An 18954-nucleotide genomic window follows, 5' to 3' on the forward strand; every position below is an offset into this window, starting at 1 on the left:
GTGTTTTGTCATGCTGAGCTATTGATATGTGCTATTGTTTTGCAACACCGTTTAATTATAGCTACTGTTTTCCTATCTTTTTAGATTCAGGACAATGAATATGATATCAGGGGAACTGCACAATATGGACCCATGTCGAGTCATCTCTATTGCCTCATGTGTTTGCTGCAAATGTGTCAGCATCAATTGCAAGATGAGGCAGCTAGCTAGCTGTGGAGTTGCCAACATGCTCAAAGTGCTCGCAACATTGAGAAGAAACAAGCATGCCTAGAAAATTAATGCGTGCGCAGGGAGGCCCTTTGCTCAGAGAAGCATCGACTGATTTTCTTTATTTCCACACCTTCTCATAGCTTTGTATATTGGTTATAGTATGGTGAATCATTGAGATGCATAGACATGCTGAACTTTTGTTCTTCTGCATGTTAGTTTAATGTGAGTGTCTGCATCCAGTACCGCATCCTCTAATTTGGTGGATGCACACAGAGAAAATAAATCTCCTTAATTTACTCCGTAACCACCCTATTAAATAGGCCTAGTAACAAACCAGGCGCATGCAGTGGCCAGCGGGCACATGCATCCTGCATGCATGGCCAGTCAGCCAAGCCCATGCACCGGCTCCAATGGAGCAACGCAAAAGAAGAGAGCGGTTCTTGGGAAAAAGCGAGTAGTTAGTGCAGCGGGCCTTATAAACAAGAATAGCTCGCTCTCCCGCTTCCGTCTCCCCACCCAATTCCCCCCGCTCCCCAATCTTCCTCATTCGTCCAGAAAACCCCACTCACCTTCTTCCTCACTCTTACAAAAAACGCATGTTCCTCTTCTTCCACTCCTACAGAAATCCACAACCCTCCTTCTTCCCCACTCGCACTGCCACTAGGCTCATCTCTGGCTACTCTGCTCAAACTCGTGAGCTCGGCGTGACGCCCATAAGGAAAATGGAGTCGGCTGGCCCCAGCGCCAAGAAGATGAGGCTCCCGCCAGCGGCGATGCCGGTTGTATATCCCGCACTCGGTAGCGCGGGGAGAAGCGGCGAGCCCGCCCCCACCCGGATCTGAGGAACCGGTAGAATCTCCGGTGGACCGCATCAGCGATCTCCTGGGCGTCATCCTTGAGGAGATCATCTCGCTTCTCCCCACCAAGGATTGCTGCCGCACACAAGTCCTCTCAATTCGGTGGCGCCCTCTATGGCGCACCGCGCCCCTCAATCTCAACTGTCGTCAGATATCTGTCCTTCCTGAATTTGATCTCCTCAGAGCCATCGTCTCTTCTCACCAGCAGGGCCCTGTTCAATGCCTTTCCATCCCGACAAGCTACCTGATGTCCATACCCAGCAAGGTGGACGCTTGGCTGACATCCCCTGAATTCGGAAAACTCCAGCAGTTTGAGTTCTACCATTACCATGAAAGTTTCATACCACGAACATACCAAGAATTCGTGCCCACACCACCATTGTCTATCTCGCGGTTTTCCTCCTATCTCCACACCGCCACCTTCGCCCGGTGCCATCTACCAGATGATCTGGTACAAATGCTTCGACTCCCACTGCTAAAAAAACTTTCACTTGTGGTAGTTTATCTGTTGGAGGCCTCACTACACAGCATCATCCACTCCAGTTGCCCTGCCCTGGAGCGCTTGCTGATTGTTTTGGGAATAGAAATCGGTATCAGTTGTCTCCAAATAAAGTCGCCTCACCTTAAAATCATTGGAATTTGTTTTAAAGGACAACAGCTCATCATCGAAGATGCCCCTTCACTTGAAAGGTTGCTCCTCCATAATTGTTATACACCTTCAGAAATAACTGTCGTCTCTGCGCCCAAACTGGAGACCTTGGGTGTAATTCGTGACCCGTTTAATAATCACAAGGAGTTGGTGTTTGGCTCCTCCCTTTTTCAGGTACCGTATATTATCATCTACACATTTGTAATCATATGCTACATTTTTCATTTGTGCGCATAAGTTTTATATCATCTTGGAGTACACTTTGGGTACTAATATTATGTTATATGCTCAATGAAGAGTTCGTCCATTGATAGCCTATAAATACTGCTGGATTCTGTCAAGATCATATATATCAGAATGTATAGTTTTGATCTGGACATAATTATTGGCTTGCTGCGATGTTTTCGATCTCTGGAGAATTTATACATAGAGGTGATGATTTCATGCATATTGAAAGCCCGTATATATTGTACTAGAATTAACTGTTCAGTTGTCGTTCTTTCGACATACTATTTTTTCAGACCTTAACTGTTTTCAATCTTCATGTCTACTTAGGCAGAACCACATGGAGAAAAACATATAACCAATCGTTGGCGTAATAAGCACAAGGATTTTCTCAGTTCTCATGACATTCGTTTGAGGACAATAACGATGGGACGATATGCATCCAACCAGGCAAACAGAAGCTTTGTCACATTCTTCCTGTTGAATGCGAGGTTACTATTGTCCATGAGGCTTAATTTTTACAGCAAGAGATTTCTCACAGACGAACATGTTCAACAGCAAAAAAAGAAGTTTTAGGTGGACAAATGGGCTTCTAAACGTGCTCGACTTCTATTTACAATAAGTTGTAGACATCCTAAAATATATTTTTTTGCACAGGATGTTGATTTTATGGATCAGACCGGTCCATTTGTTTGTGACTGCAAAAAAGAATGGTTAGGTTAGATGTTACTGTCATGTTCAATCTGGGTTTTGTCTAAAAATTTGATGAACAATTAATCCTTTAGCTTTTTGTACCATTTGTATGCTTGACTTGCATGTTGTTGCCCTCGTACTCCCCTCCACCTGCCACTACACTGTCGCATCTCCCATGGCTGTTGTTCGTTCCCGTCCGAGGCCTTGCCGTCGTTCTCCGCCTTGGTTAGCTCGTTGTGCCCGCCGTCGTCTGGCGTTGTTAACATGGTCAACAACCAAGAGGAATCAGGAGATGACTGTACGTGGAGAGGCTGACAGTATGGACCCACCAGGGTCATTGCATTTCGCAAGCAGGTGTCTCGTTATTACAAGCCAAAAAAAATACTTCCTCCTAATTGTTTGACAACTAGGTTCCATGCCATTGTCAATGTAGTCAATAAACGAGAAAATTACACAACGAGCGGATAACACCAGGGACTCAGTAGCTCGCCCAGTTGTTTTTTAGTTTCAGAGGCGGAGCTCAACTGCGTGCTGTGCGGGGGCTGTGGCCCGTCTAGCCCACGCTTACGCTTTTATTAAGCACATGACCCCCAGTTGATATATTTTTTTCTTTTGAAATTGGCTAGCCCATTTCTTTTTTTGGAGAATACCAAAACCGAGGCCTACTTGCTTTTCTCAGCCCCGCTGGGCTGCAAATCTTTCAAGACGAGGAGGGATGTAAGTAGTAAGAAATGGGCTTCTCTAGAAAACGGGCTATAAGTTGTAAGAAATGGGCCGTAAATTTTTAAACCAAAGCCAACCGGCAATTTCATTAAAATATCATTTTTTCAGGATTTCTCTACTCTCTACTCTTATAAAAATCAAAGCCAACTGGCAATTACATTAAAATATCATCTTTTCTCCCACAAGATAAACTACTCATACAAATGCATCTTCATGTTCCGTGCAACGAACGAGCATCTTGCTAGTTAAGATTCTAAATTTCATTCATTTTTTTGCGGAGAATTGTTTTTTGAATTTGATTTTGATATAATTTTTTGAAAATTATTTTTAACGTGACTCGAAATTTCGTGATTAAAAGAGTTCGGACCCCACCGAAATATGCAAAATTTCGTTCAATTTTTAGCAGTGCCCAGAATATATGGTCTGTAATGCTAATAAAAAGAATATGGGCTTCAAATATCCTTAAGAATTAGCAAATGAGTTGTAAATTATTGAAAATAATGGCTAATCGGTTGTATGCTGTTTTCCACAGATTTGGAGGCTGACTTCTGGGCCTACTAGGTTGACGATGACGTTGTCCTAATTCTTTTTACGCGTACGCAAGGCTTTGTCAACTTAGTCAACACACAATAGTGACTGTTGGATGTCCATCCAACGGCCACCGTGCTTCTTCAATCTCTGATCTTCCTGCTCCAGCCACCCAAACCAGCGCCAGCGGGACTGCCTGCTCCCTCCTCCGGCGACGTCAGCCTCACCCTGCAGCCGACCAGTCAGCGCTCGTTCTCCCCTCAGCGTGGGCATCCGCTGCGGTGGCTTCGCTGACTCCGGGTGGTTCTCTTCCTGGGCCTCACCCTCGTCCATCGCGTTTGTGCTCTCGACGAGGCGAGGTCAACATGGTCAACAAACAACAGCCATCGGAAGAGGCTGACAGTAGGGGCCCACACAGGAAAATGCCTTCTTATTACACGCAAAATAATGATTCCTCCACCTGATAGCTGGGACCCACCGAAAGGGTCTCTATATTTCGCGAAAAAACGTTCCCCCCGCTGTCAGCTCGGACCCACCGGAAATGCCTTCTTATTACGCACAACAAAATGAATACTCCCCCTGCTAGCTGGGACTCACCTTGGTGGGAGGCTGACTTGTGGGCCTACTAAGTTTACGGGGACGGAGGGCTTTGTCAACTTAGTCAATATGAACGATTCTAGCTCCAGTGACCGTACGATGTCCATCCAACGGCCGCAGTGCTTCTTCAACCTCTGGTCTTCGTGCTCCAGCCGTCCAAAGCAGTGTCGATCGTGCCGCATGCTCCTGCCTCCCGTGGCCGGCTGTGATGCCGCGGAGGCCTCACCGCCTCCTACTACTCCCACCGCTGGCCAGGCCATCCCTCTACTCACCCACACCCCATGTCATTCTGCGGCGACGATAGCCTCACACCGCAGTCGAACCAGTGAACCCTCATACTCCTCTTCGCGTGGGCATCCACTGCTGCGTCTTCCCCGGCTCCGCGTTGTCCCCTTCCTAGGCCTCGCCGTCGTCCACCGCCGTGGTGCTCTCGGCGCGGCGTGGTCAATGTGGTCAATGACCGACTTCCATCGGAAGAGTACTGTGCGTGGAGAGGCTGACATCTGGGTCCACGGCGGCCGCAAGGAAGTGCCTCCTTATTACGCGCAAAATAATTATTGCTCCACCTGACAGGGGGGACCCACCGGATGGGCCACTGTATTTCACGAAAAAAACGTTTCCCCCCTGACTACTAGGACCCACCAGCTACACCTTCGCACGCAAGGAAGTGCGTCTGGGCAAAAAAAATCAAAATGATTCACCCCCCTGACTGCTGGGACCCACCAGCTACATCTTCGTAGGCAAGGAAGTGCCTAACAGTCGGGACCCACCTGGTCAAAGCGTACGTAGCGTTGTCATTCTGGTCGCGAACGTGTACATACATATATACTGGTCGATGTAGAGGCGCGCACGTGTCGTAGTAGAGGCGCGTACGTGTCGTAGTAGAGGCGCGCACGTAGCATGTACACGTACGTACAGCGGCCAGGGTGCAAGAAAGAAAATACAGCCACATACGTACATACGGGCAAGGTCTCAAATGCCTACTCGCGCATACGTACGGCCAGGGCTCGTGTACATGGCTGGGTCAGAACGGAGAAACAACGTTGTCGTTGTGTTCATGGGGAGCCAACCGGCTGATTCGGAACGGAATGCGTGGTCGTGTTCATCGGGAGAGCTTGGACGGAACAGGCGATGGAAACGAGGCCTGGCGTACCGCACAATAGAGGAAACGGCCTTGTGTTCGACCGGCCACGTTCGGAATGGGGTCCTGTTGATCGGGAGGGGTCTGGCGTACCGCAAAACGGAGGAAACGGATCTCCTACGGTCGAAACGGGGGTCCTGTTGATCGGGAGGGGTGTGGCGTATCACAAAACGGATGAAACAGACTTGTGTTGGAGCGCTACGGTCGAAACGGGGGTTCTGTTCATTGGGAGGGGTGTGGCGTACCACAAAACGGGACTCCATGGGATACTGTTCATCTTCATCGCGACCTCCTCCAGCCTCCACGGGCTACTGTTCATCCACCGTCGACCTCCTCCAGCCTCTACCTGCGACTGTTCATCCACGGGCTCATGTTCATCCAGCCTCCACCGCGCGCTACTCCACCAGCTACTGTTCAACCACCCCTCTCCACGGGCTCCTGTTCAACCACCCCTCCACGGGCTACTGTTCATCCACCCCTCCACCGTCTACTGTTCATCCAGCCCTCCACGGGGTTGTCCTGTTCATCCAGCCCTCCACGGGGTTGTCCTGTTCATCCAGCCCTCCACGGGGTCCTGTTCATCCAGCCCCAACCGGCTCGATCGATCGGGGTCCTGTTCATCCAGAGGCAACGCCACAGGTCCTGTTCATCCACTCCCACCGCTCATTGTTCATCCAAACCCCCTCGCAACGCTCACTGTTCATCCAGAGATGTAGCATCGATCGGCTTCAGTTAGCAGCAGTAGCGAAGGAATCGATCGCTCGGGTTCAGTAACGCGTAGCCTGCAGTGCAATCGCTCGGCTTCAGTTAGAGCTCAACGCCTCGCTCGGGTTCAGTTAGAGCCAACGCCTCTCACACACGCACGTATGTGTACGAGACAAACGCACATCGCTCGGCCCCCGACCACCCACTGATGACGGGAAAAATGGCGGGCGTGAGAACACGCGTCCACGTCATTGATACAGAATGAATATATTTAAATGCGTAAATGCATACAATAAAAGGAAAATCAAACATTGCAGGTACATTATTTCCAGAACTCTTACATTTATATAAAAAATCTGTTAATTACATCTCTGAAGAGAAAACCCCTGATTAAGAATTCCAACTATCCTATTACATAGAATTGCAACACATTCCTATTACAATATGCTACAAGAAAAATCAAATAAAGGGAATCCTCCTCGCGATCGACGGTGAACTCCGGCCTGGGGGAACTTGAAGTTTATCCGCGTAGGTTTTCTTCAATGACATTATGTTGGATATGATGTCATATGTTTCTTTACATGCATGCAACATATTTTGTTCGTGCTCGACCTCATTTATGTTATGGTGTAAATGAAGGTTGATTTTGGCCAGGCCTGTTTTGGGCCCGTGTTTTGACGCATAGGGCGTATGCATGTATTTTCAATATTTATAACTCGTGTCATGGAATCCCTTTGAAGAACCCATGCTTAGAGCATAATTTCTGTTTTGTTTGGTTGATGATTTATGCCGTGGAATTCGTTTGAAAGAACCCACGCCATAATACAATTTTTACTATGCCATGGGATCCATGAAAGAACCTATGTCATAGTGTTGTTTGCATTTTTTTACTTTATGACTTCTGCCACGGGATTCATCAAGGGACCCATGGCATAGCATCATAATTTGCATTTCATTCATTCTGTGGATCACTCCATGGAATGCATGAGTGAAAACCCATATCATGTCATAGTTTAATTTTAGTCATTTTATGCATCGTGCCATGGAATTCACGAGAAAGAACCCATGCACGAAATGTGCCTTGTGAGTATTTTAGAAATTTTTTGTGGCTCATGTCATGGAATTCACATGAAAGAACCCATGCTTAGAGCATTTTATATGTCCCCTAGACATGACATGTCCGCGTGAAGAAAAATATGCATCCTTGATTCGAACCAAATGGCCGAAACAAAGGACAAGATTTCTATATGAAAAATATGCTACTCCTTGATTTCATGAAGTATGTAAAATCCTCGATCCGAACAAAAAAGGCCGAACCTAAGGGCATGATTTAATGAAGTATATATTCCTTGATCCGAACCAAAAAGGCCGAACCTAAGGGTATAATTTCATGATGTGCATATTCCTTGATCCGAACCAAAAGGCCAAACCTAAGGTGTGATTTTATGCATATGTATTCCTTCATCCGAACCAAAATGGCCGAAACTAAAGACACTATTTCATGGGTGAGGGAGAAAGGAAACCTTGATCCGAACCAATATGGCCGAAACTAAGGACAAGAATTCATGAATAAGGGAGAGATCTCCTTGATCCGAACCAAACGGCCGGAACTAAGGACAAGATTTCGTGGATGACTAGTGAGGACTCCTTGCTCCGAACCAAATGGCCGAAACTAAGGGCATGAGAGTAGCATCATATCTCACCTTTCTTCCTCCTTGGAACCAACCAAGGTTCTTCCCCCTGCTCCTTGCTTCCTTTTCTCACGGTGTGCTTTTGTGTGTAGTATGATATGTAGTAGAATATTGCTACTAGAGAGAAGGGAAGCAGACCAGAGAACCAAGGAGTATCTGAACCGAAACTCCAAACTAATGAGCAGGGGGTACTTATAGGAGGAGGAGGAGTGGAGCGCTGAGGCTGGATGCCTGCGTGCTCACGTCCACCGATCGTGGGAACGTGGGATGATGGGAGCGTGGGTTGCTTCTTTCTTTTTTTTCTATTTGTTTAATCGCTAATTGACCGGCAACGTCGCTAACCCATTTACTTATGTGCGTGATTGGCCGATGGATGTGGCTACACATGCATGCACACATACGTAGATATTTTCAAAGTGGGCTGGGCCTGATTAAGGCTAATTTTCCTAACGTGCATGAGACAGAGATATGAGAATATATTATTTCATTGATAATTCTACGATGGTGTGTGACACATTTTCATTCAAGCATTGCACCAATATTTCATTCGAGAGGTCGTAGAATGACATGCTCACATTTATTCTGTGGAATAATATTTTGGCGACATTGGCACCGGTCATGATAATTTGATTTTATGTTAACATTGGAATTCTATTGTCGATGAAATTTCCTTAGGAAGAAAACTTGATGAGTATTATTTGTTTTCTCATATTTATTTATTGTCCCTTTTCATTGTTAGCAATATCGGTGTTTGCCAATAATTCAATAATTGTCTGACATTTTTTAATATGTCGTCTCACGGGGCATTTTTCTTTTATATGCGTCTAATATTATTGGAATAATGTTCGCATTTACTTGATGATTCAATATTTTGGCAATATCAACATTGCCTATCACAACAATTTAAATTTATTTGAAAATTAGAATTCCGCCGTCGGTGACGGCGTATATGCAGGCGAGCCATGTGTCCTCTATACTTTCGTTAGGATAAAACTTGATGAGCATTTATTTGTTTCATCGATACCATGATTTTCATCAGCCCTTGCTTTGAACGATCGATTATTTTTAAATTGTCTCCTTTCATTATTAAACGGATTTTTGCCATTTTGCATTTATATTTTATTTGGTTTATGCATTTTATTTTATCCTGGTCGAAATCCATGTCAACATATGCCCCTCAAGGTCTGGGTTTGAAGAGAAATTTCTTTTTTTGAGTCAGACCTAGAGCTCGAAACTTGGCTATACATATTTGTTTAAAGCACTTCCCGTGAGTATATGTGGTCATGATTTTTATTAATAAATATTTCTTTTTGAAGCGTCCGACTTTTAGTCAAGTGTATGTGAGTTATACGTGATTGTGTAGTTTTTCTATGTACACAGTGCATTTTTTATTTCAATTTAAGCTTGGAACCTTTTCTTTTTTTGGAGTGTACAACTTAACATTGGGAGTTTAGAGACTCATGAAGGTTGGATCAAATTTAACATTTTTGAAACATGCTTATAGTTAGGCTCATATAGCATTGGAGCATTTTCTATGTTCGTTCAAAGTTTCACACGACGCTCGTAGTTTAGGCTCATATAGCATTGGAGCATTATATCTCTTTTTCTTCATATATGGCTACCAGTTTATACTCGTATAGCGTGGGAGTGTTATATTTCCTTTTTACCACATCTGGCTACTAGTTTCCACTCGTATAGCCTGGGAGTTTATATTTTCCATATGAAGGCTACACATATCATGCTTTTGTAGTCATGCGGCTAGCGAATCATACTTTGCGTAACATCAAAGTATTTTCTGTCGATGTGTTTGCATGGTGCCAATAATTTATGTTGGGGTACGTTTTTTTGTTCACTTTAGTCGTAACTCTGACTGTTTGTAGTCATGGGTCATTCAATGGAATGATTTCGATGAGCAACTTTTTTCTTCATGGTTTCCTATGTCGGTGCTTTCAGGGCCAAGTCCTCAAAAGTGATTGGTCACACCCCTTGTAAGTGTCAGGCCACACTTGGTAGGAGACTATCCACATACATCCATATTGTGCCAACCTCTATGAATTGTCACACCGAGACTTAGAGCTCTTCACCTAATAATAACTTGGAAAGCAATTTTGTTCAGCTTTTTCTTTGTATAGGCCAATTTGGGGAAACATGCGATATTTTTTTGTGTTACAAATTATCCAAGAAGGACATCTTGCATTTTTTTCTGAGTCTTGATCGAACATGGTTGTAACTTTATTGTACCAAGGACACAATTAGTTCCGATGAAATTTGAACAATTGTCGAAAGAATATAGCTTTGCTACGTGTCGAATCTTGGTACGCGACAACTATATGAGCTATATGTTAACATTCGATTGGAGAAGCAGTCAAATCACCATATGGAGGGTATGGTTTGACATACCTCGGTCAGTTGGCATGCTATGTCTCCATATATTGAGCCTTATCTTGCTGGGAAATCACCTATTTTATTATCTCAAGGGTGACACAAGAAGATACATAATTTTCTTTGGTCGAAAATGTGTTATATTTCCAAGGCTTGCAGATTCTTCCTCCTTTTAATGGAAGAAAACACTTAATTGAGAGAACTGCTCCTCAACAGAAGTCGCTCCTCAACCCGCGGAATTTGTTTCGCATGAGAATTGGCATAACCATATGTACATGAAGGCCATTGGGTTTGATATTTGGTTGCACTACAATGCACTCTTACCATTTGTATGCCACATGAAAGATCATGGTATGAGCTCATCGACTACTTTTTCGTTGAGAAATTCGGAAGCGTGCGCATTGACACACACACACACACATTATATGATTTTGATGGGTTTGCCCCCAACATTTTATGATATGGAAAGGTTGGATTTATTGCTAACCTGTTGGGAGCAAACTTTTTTTTGGCACTAGATATTGAGCGTGCATTTTTCCCTATGTGCCATTGGATATATGCTTCACATGTAGCATTCTTGAATGATGGTGCCCCTGTCAGAATGCTCTTGATTTACCACCATATTTTAATGGCATCTCCCTTTTGTATGTATTTTTCAAGTTGATCATATTTATTGACTATTATTTTTTGTTAATTCCCGTGACTTTTTTAAAGATGATGCTATTAGTCTGGTTTCTCGCTAGACTCGCGAAAGAGTAGCCTTCTTTTTATACATAAAATATCCATGCTTATATTTTTATCTTGTGAAGCATTGGAGAGTTATTTCAATGATCTAACTTATGTTGATAAAGCGTTGGATCATATGTTTGAAATTGATTGTTCTTTGACTTTGTACAATTTCACATAATATATTGTTTGTTGGCAACATATTTCCATTTAAAAGAAACAACGGTGCGTAATTGATCCTTTTTCCGTTTCGGTGGTACTCCCGGGTGGGCTTTAGCCACTTGATTATGAGTGCTTCTACTTTTTTTCCAAAAACACTTCTAAAATTCAGATCAACCATTATGTAGGCTGACAAGATAGTGATTTTTTATGCATACTTGCATTTCCAGTTTGAGCCGGTGAGGCTAGTTTTGGCAGAATATTATTGCTCTTGCACCTTTTTCTCGAGAGAACAACGTATGCTTGCAGTTTTGTCTCTTGAAGCATTCCAGCACTTTTAGACATATGGTTATTTAATTTGATCTTTGGAGTATTTACTCCTAGATGCACATGTTTGAACTTCAAATTTTTGACGAATATTTAATTTTTGATGAATATTTAATTTTCGTTGATTTGTTGCAGCACAATTTATACTCTTAAGATTTTGGAGTAACATTTTATGTTCCCCAGTTTATACTCTTGAGGGTATGGAGTAATATGTTTTTTTCTATCACAATTTAGACTCGTAAGTTTATTGGAGTTTTTCTTTTGTGTGCCCCAGTTTATACTCTTGAGGGTATGGAGTAATATTTTTTTTCTAGATCACAGTTTAGACTCATAAGTTGTTGGAGTAATATTTCTTTTTATGACCCAATTTATAATCATGAGGTTTTGGAGCATATATTTGCTTTCTTTTATATCACACAGTTTATACTCGTAAGCTTTTGGAGTGACATTTTATGTGCCCCAGTTTATACTCTTGAGGGTATGGAGTACGCTTGACGATATTTCCTTTGTCATCACAGTTTATACTCATAAGTCAGTGGAGTATTTTTTTGTGTGCCCCAGTTTATACTCTTGAGGGTATGGAGTCGCTTGACATTTTTTTTGCATCACAGCTTATACTCGTAGGTCATTGGAGTATTTTCTTTTGTGCCACAATTTATACTCATGTGGTATTGGAGTATGTTCGTTGATTTCTTTTACAACACCTAAATTAAGTGCATAGTGACAACTAATGTGGCAATGTTTGTATTGCAAGCATTGGTGCGAAATCTGTATCATTTCTATCCAGATTTCACTCGTCTCCTACAAGGATTTTTTTTTGATGATACCAGAACATTCGTTTCCTTACATCATCATATGAAAAATGCATCCAATGAAATAAGCATAACCATAACATAAAGAAACGACAGTCGTGTACATCTTTTTTTCTTTGATAAAGACTAAACAACCTTTCCTTACATATTTCACCTAGGAACAAACCTTTCAACGAGTTCTAAGATAACCAGTTATGTTGGAATGTTGCCTATAAACCTTGAAGCTCGCATAGGCATCCAAGCATGCATACTTGATCTGGTCATGGTCCAGGTTGGACTTCTCCCACCGACTAACAGTGATGCTTTTGTCCTTGTTAAGACTTATGTTTGCAACCTTCTTTGCTAGCTTCTCCAATGAGGCCAAGTTGCCAGTTTTTTGATTATGAACCTTGATACCCAATCCCTGCATATCGACAGGTTTTCTGATACCCAAGTTATAGAACTTGAGTTTTTCGATGTCATTGCAATGGCGGCACCCGTGAATTCAACTTTGTCATTGTCAAGGAAGCGGCGGAGAAGTGGAGGGATAAAATTATTGGCCTGAGCCTGGTATAGCTGGTAAATTAGACAATGCTTGCCCACACAAAGCTGCAAGACAGCAACGCGTTGTGGCTCTTGATTGGAGAGAGCAACTTGTTGCTCAAGCGGAAGCTTCTTACGCTCTTTGCTGTGGACATATCTAGTGTATTCATAGTCAAGGCCGACAAACACGGCACTTGTCATGGTTAAGATACTTTTTCCAGATGAACATGATGGAGGCAACAACTGTTGAAGGGTTTCTAGTCACCGTAGTATGAACTCTTATACCACCCTTGCTGATATAAAAAAGGCGGTCCGGATGATTGTTGTCCACACTCTTGGGGAATTGGACACATACTTTTCCGACCTTAATATTGTGAAGGTTGACATGGCGAACATTTCTTCACCGAGGTTGATGGCACACTGACTCCAACGAAGTCTGAGAAGAATCATCTGCAAGGGGTGTTGATGAGGAAAAGGGACTTGACAATGTTGATGTTGGGTTCACATGACATGTTTCATAGCCATGGGAATTACGGTGCTTTTTCTTGCATTCAAGGGGAAACTTGAGAACCGTCTTAGAGAATTCTCCAATGGATTTATCGGCCAGTGAAAGAATAGGATCTGAAGCATCAACTTGAACTTTATTCTGAACCTTTAACATCCTTCCATGCAGAAACAACGAGGAGGGAAATATAATCATGGTATTGCCCCCATTCATAGGTTGCTCATAGTGGAGTTTGCCCATTGTCTTCCCCTTTCCTTCTTTGTCTACCCTCATATTTCCCCCAAACTTGAGTGGAGAGAATACTTCCAAACCTTGGTCATCTTCAGTTGGTGATGCAATCATAGTACCAAAATGCTGATTTGTGGAAGTCGCACATGGACCAATGGGTACATCAAGCCAAAAGTCTCCAATGCGGAGTTTCACCGAATGCGGTACTTGACCCTCCATACCTTCGAACAAAGAAATCTATAGATTAGTTTACTTTGAGTATATTTTGAAATTCATACGTTTGCAATCCTATGTTGGAATTCAAAGATGAGGGGAGAAATAGGTCCCACCGGGTGTGCCAGAACCTGATGACGGGAAAAATGGCGGGCGTGAGAACACGCGTCCACGTCATTCATACAGAATGAATATATTTAAATGCGTAAATGCATACAATAAAAGGAAGATCAAACATTGCAGGTACATTATTTCCAGAACTCTTACATTTATATATAAATTAGGAAATTGCCCGTGCGTTGCAACGGGGATATGTAGTTTTTAATATTGCCATGGGGGCGGAACCGATATATCGTAGAAGAAACCGCCACCATAGCATTGTGGCAGAAAATCAATAGTTTTCGACCATATTATACAAAAATATAGTGAATTGTCATATCAGAATATCCCTACGTATATGGCTATAACAAACCTGAGAAACAATACTATGCAACTATTATTACAACAACCTTTCTATGCATAAGTAGTTCGTCCCATGAGAGCATCTCAAAAAAATCTCTACCGTGAAAATCTCTCGCTCTCAAATACTTCGGTTAAAACATCTCTCTCTCTCTCTCTCTCTCTCTCTCTCTCTCTCTCTCTCTCTCTCTCTCTCTCTCTCATTTACTCCCGTGAAAATATTCGTCTCCCATAAATCTCTCTCTCTTAGTTACACCGGTGTAAATCTCTCTCTCTTTCTCTCTTTCATTTACTCTCGTGAGAATATTTGTCTCCCATGAATATCTCTCTCTCTTAGTTACACCCATGTATACTCTCTCTCCCTAGACCCTTCGTCCACTCTCTCTCTATATCTCTGACACAATGGCAGCATGGCATTGAGTTATCATCACGGAGATTGCACAAGGTATAGACAAGGGATAGATGGATGCATGGTCATATACACAAAAACGAGCCCCGCAACAAAACACACGAATACAAGACCTAAGTAGTGCAGGTCGAGATAAACTTATCCATCATTAAAATGTCCTCTCAGTTAAAAAAACATGCTATTTGAAGAACATAAAAAGAAGAATCAATTAATGGGTCGCAATCTCAAAAGGATAAACATGCACACATAATAACCGGGTGTGGGGGCAAAACAGTTTAGAGCGTCGCTTAACTAATCATATTATTATTCAAAAGTTATGATCTGAATTACGGGAGGTGCTCCAAGGAAGAATACGTTGGGCACAAAAAGGTCCAATGACCCACGATAGCAACAAAATGCTAGTGGCGACGTAACTTCCAGAGTGGTAAGGAGAGCATCCCAAAAATCTTCAAGCCCTAGATAAGATTCTCACACTGGAAACGAAGGCATCACTCTGCTTCGATGCCACTTAGGACCGCTGCCGATAAGTAGAGGGAAAGACGCATTCTGCTGCAAGAGAAGAAACGATAAGAGGGAGGGAACAAGGTTTGGTCGAGAGACACGACGTCGTGGGTGAGACGGGAGAGACAGGTAGAGGGAAAGACGGGCGACGTAAAAAAACAGAATCAAATCTGATAGGAGGCTCACAGGGTTGAGTCACGATTTTTTCTGTGATCATGCATGAATTGATTGCCTATTTGCGTTTATTGCGTCCATGATTTTTTGCTGCTGGTGAGTTTGTTGCGTTACCAAATAGAGACTGAATACCATGCATTAATTGATTACATTATGCGTTACCAAATAGTAACAGATTCATTACCATACGTGAATTAATTGTGTTAGCAAAAAATGAATGAGTTTGTCCAGCCAGATGGAAACAATTATAAATTGAAAACCAGGAGGGGAAAACCCGGTGGAGGGGGAGGAAAATTGCTGCAGGGATGGGAATATCGTACTGGGAGGGATGGACGAAAAGGGGAAAGTAATGGAAGAGGGAATGTTATGTTTCTTTTTGATAGTAGAGATTGGCGCCAGGTAAACCATGGTGATTGAAGAAAGGAAGTGATTGAAAGAAGGAAGTAGATTGATCACCGTGGGACTGAAATAAGGAAGGAGATTAATCATTGTCATGAATGAATTGATTGCCATGCATGAATTGATTGTGTTTGGATTGATTGCGCTTGGTTACCTTATGTGAATTATTTGTTTACCAAAGATAGAGTCTGATTGAAGGGAGAAAAGAATATCGGCAGGGAGAAAACCAGTGAGGAGAAAACCGGTGGAGGAAGAAAAGAAAATCGCTGGAGGGGAGGAGGGAGGGTCGCACGAAGGGGTTGGACGAAGAGGGGGTACGTAAGAGGGGAAACGGAACACTACGTTTCTTTTAGATAGTAGAGATTCTGTTAATTACATCTCTGAAGAGAAAACCCCTGATTAAGAATTCCAACTATCCTATTACATAGAATTGAAACACATTCCTATTACAATATGCTACAAGAAAAATCAAATAAAGGGAATCCTCCTCGCAGTCGACGGTGAACTCCGGCCTAGGGGAACTTGAAGTTTATCCGCGTAAGTTTTCTTCAGTGACATTATGTTTGATATGATGTCATATGTTTCTTTACATGCATGCAACATATTTTGTTCGTGCTCGACCTCATTTATGTTATGGTGTAAATGAAGGTTGATTTTGGCCAGGCCTGTTTTGGGCCCGTGTTTTGACGCATATGGTGTATGCATGTATTTTCAATATTTATAACTCGTGTCATGGAATTCCTTTGAAGAACCCATGCTTAGAGCATAATTTCTGTTTTGTTTGGTTGATGATTTATGCCGTGGAATTCGTTTGAAAGATCCCACACCATAATACAATTTTTACTATGCCATGGGATCCATGAAAGAACCTATGTCATAGTGTTGTTTGCATTTTTTTTACTTTATGACTTTTGCCACGGGATTCATCAAGGGACCCATGGCATAGCATCATAATTTGCATTTAATTCATTCCGTGGATCACTCCATGGAATGCATGAGTGAAAACCCATATCATGTCATAGTTTAATTTTAGTCATTTTATGCATCGTGCCATGGAATTCACGAGAAAGAACCCATGCACGAAATGTGCCTTGTGAGTATTTTAGAAATTTTTTGTGGCTCATGTCATGGAATTCACATGAAAGAACCCATGCTTAGAGCATTTTATATGTCCCCTAGACATGACATGTCCGCGTGAAGAAAAATATGCATCCTTGATTCGAACCAAATGGCCAAAACAAAGGATAAGATTTCTATATGAAAAATATGCTACTCCTTGATTTCATGAAGTATGTAAAATCCTCGATCCGAACAAAAAAGGCCGAACCTAAGGGCATGATTTAATGAAGTATATATTCCTTGATCCGAACCAAAAAGGCCGAACCTAAGGGTATAATTTCATGATGTGCATATTCCTTGATCCGAACCAAAAGGCCAAACCTAAGGTGTGATTTCATGCATATGTATTCCTTGATCCAAACCAAAATGGCCGAAACTAAAGACACTATTTCATGGGTGAGGGAGAAAGGAAACCTTGATTCGAACCAATATGGACTAAGGACAAGAATTCATGAGTAAGGGAGAGATCTCCTTGATCCGAACCAAACGGTCGGAACTAAGGACAAGATTTCGTGGATGAGTAGTGAGGACTCCTTGCTCCGAACCGGGCATGAGAGTAGCATCATATCTCACCTTTCTTCCTCCTTGGAACCAACCAAGGTTCTTCCCCCTGCTCCTTGCTTCCTTTTCTCACGGTGTGCTTTTGTGTATAGTATGATATGTAGTAGAATATTGCTACTAGAGAGAAGGGAAGCAAACCAGAGAACCAAGGAGTATCTGAACCGAAACTCCAAACTAATGAGCAGGGAGTATTTATAGGAGGAGTGGAGCGCTGAGGCTGGATGCCTGCGTGCTCACATCCACCGATCGTGAACGTGGGATGATGGGAGCGTGGGTTGCTTCTTTCTTTTTTTCTATTTGTTTAATCGCTAATTGACCGGCAACGTCGCTAACCCATTTACTTATGTGCGTGATTGGCCGATGGATGTGGCTACACATGCATGCACACGTACGTAGATATTTTCAAAGTGGGCTGGGCCTGATTAAGGCTAATTTTCTTAACGTGCATGAGACAAAGATATGAGAATATATTATTTCATTGATAATTCTACCATGGTGTGTGACACATTTTTATTCAAGCATTGCACCAATATTTCATTAGAGGTCGTAGAATGACATGCTCACATTTATTCTGTGGAATAATATTTTGGCGACATTGGCACCGGTCATGATAATTTGATTTTATGTTAACATTGAAATTCTATCGTCGATGAAATTTCCTTAGGACAAAAACTTGATGAGTATTATTTGTTTTCTCATATTTATTTATTGTCCCTTTTCATTGTTAGCAATATCGGTGTTTGCCAATAATTCAATAATTGTCTGACATTTTTTAATATGTCGTCTCACGGGGCATTTTTCTTTTATATGCGTCTAATATTATTGGAATAATGTTCGCATTTACTCGATGATTCAATATTTTGGCAATATCAACACTGCCTATCACAACAATTTAAATTTATTTAAAAATTAGAATTCCGCCGTCGGTGACGGCGTATATATGCAGGCGAGCCATGTGTCCTCTATACTTTTGTTAGGATAAAACTTGATGAGCATTTATTTGTTTCATCGATACCATGATTTTCATCAGCCCTTGCTTTGAACGATCGATTATTTTTAAATTGTCTCCTTTCATTATTAAACGGATTTTTGCCATTTTGCATTTATATTTTATTTGGTTTATGCATTTTATTTTATCCTGGTCGAAATCCATATCAACGCCCACCGTAGTTGGGAACTCCTCGAAATTTTCCTCGCCCCGCTTCTACCATGGTTTTTTCCGTCATGGACGGCCCCAAGAATGTCATGCAGGTGCGTCTCCGGCCCGCCCAGGACGAAAAGCCCATTTTCTGTCATGATTTTTTATCATAGAAGTAGGAGCCCACTACATCTATGATGATACCGGGTTTTGTCACAATTATCATCATAGAAGTATCATATGTATGACAAAAAAAAATTTCGTTCGGCCCAAAATGTCACGGATGTGTCTTTTTTTTTTG

Source organism: Triticum dicoccoides, chromosome 1B, assembly GCF_002162155.2.
Source record: "Triticum dicoccoides isolate Atlit2015 ecotype Zavitan chromosome 1B, WEW_v2.0, whole genome shotgun sequence".
Lineage (NCBI taxonomy): Eukaryota > Viridiplantae > Streptophyta > Magnoliopsida > Poales > Poaceae > Triticum > Triticum dicoccoides.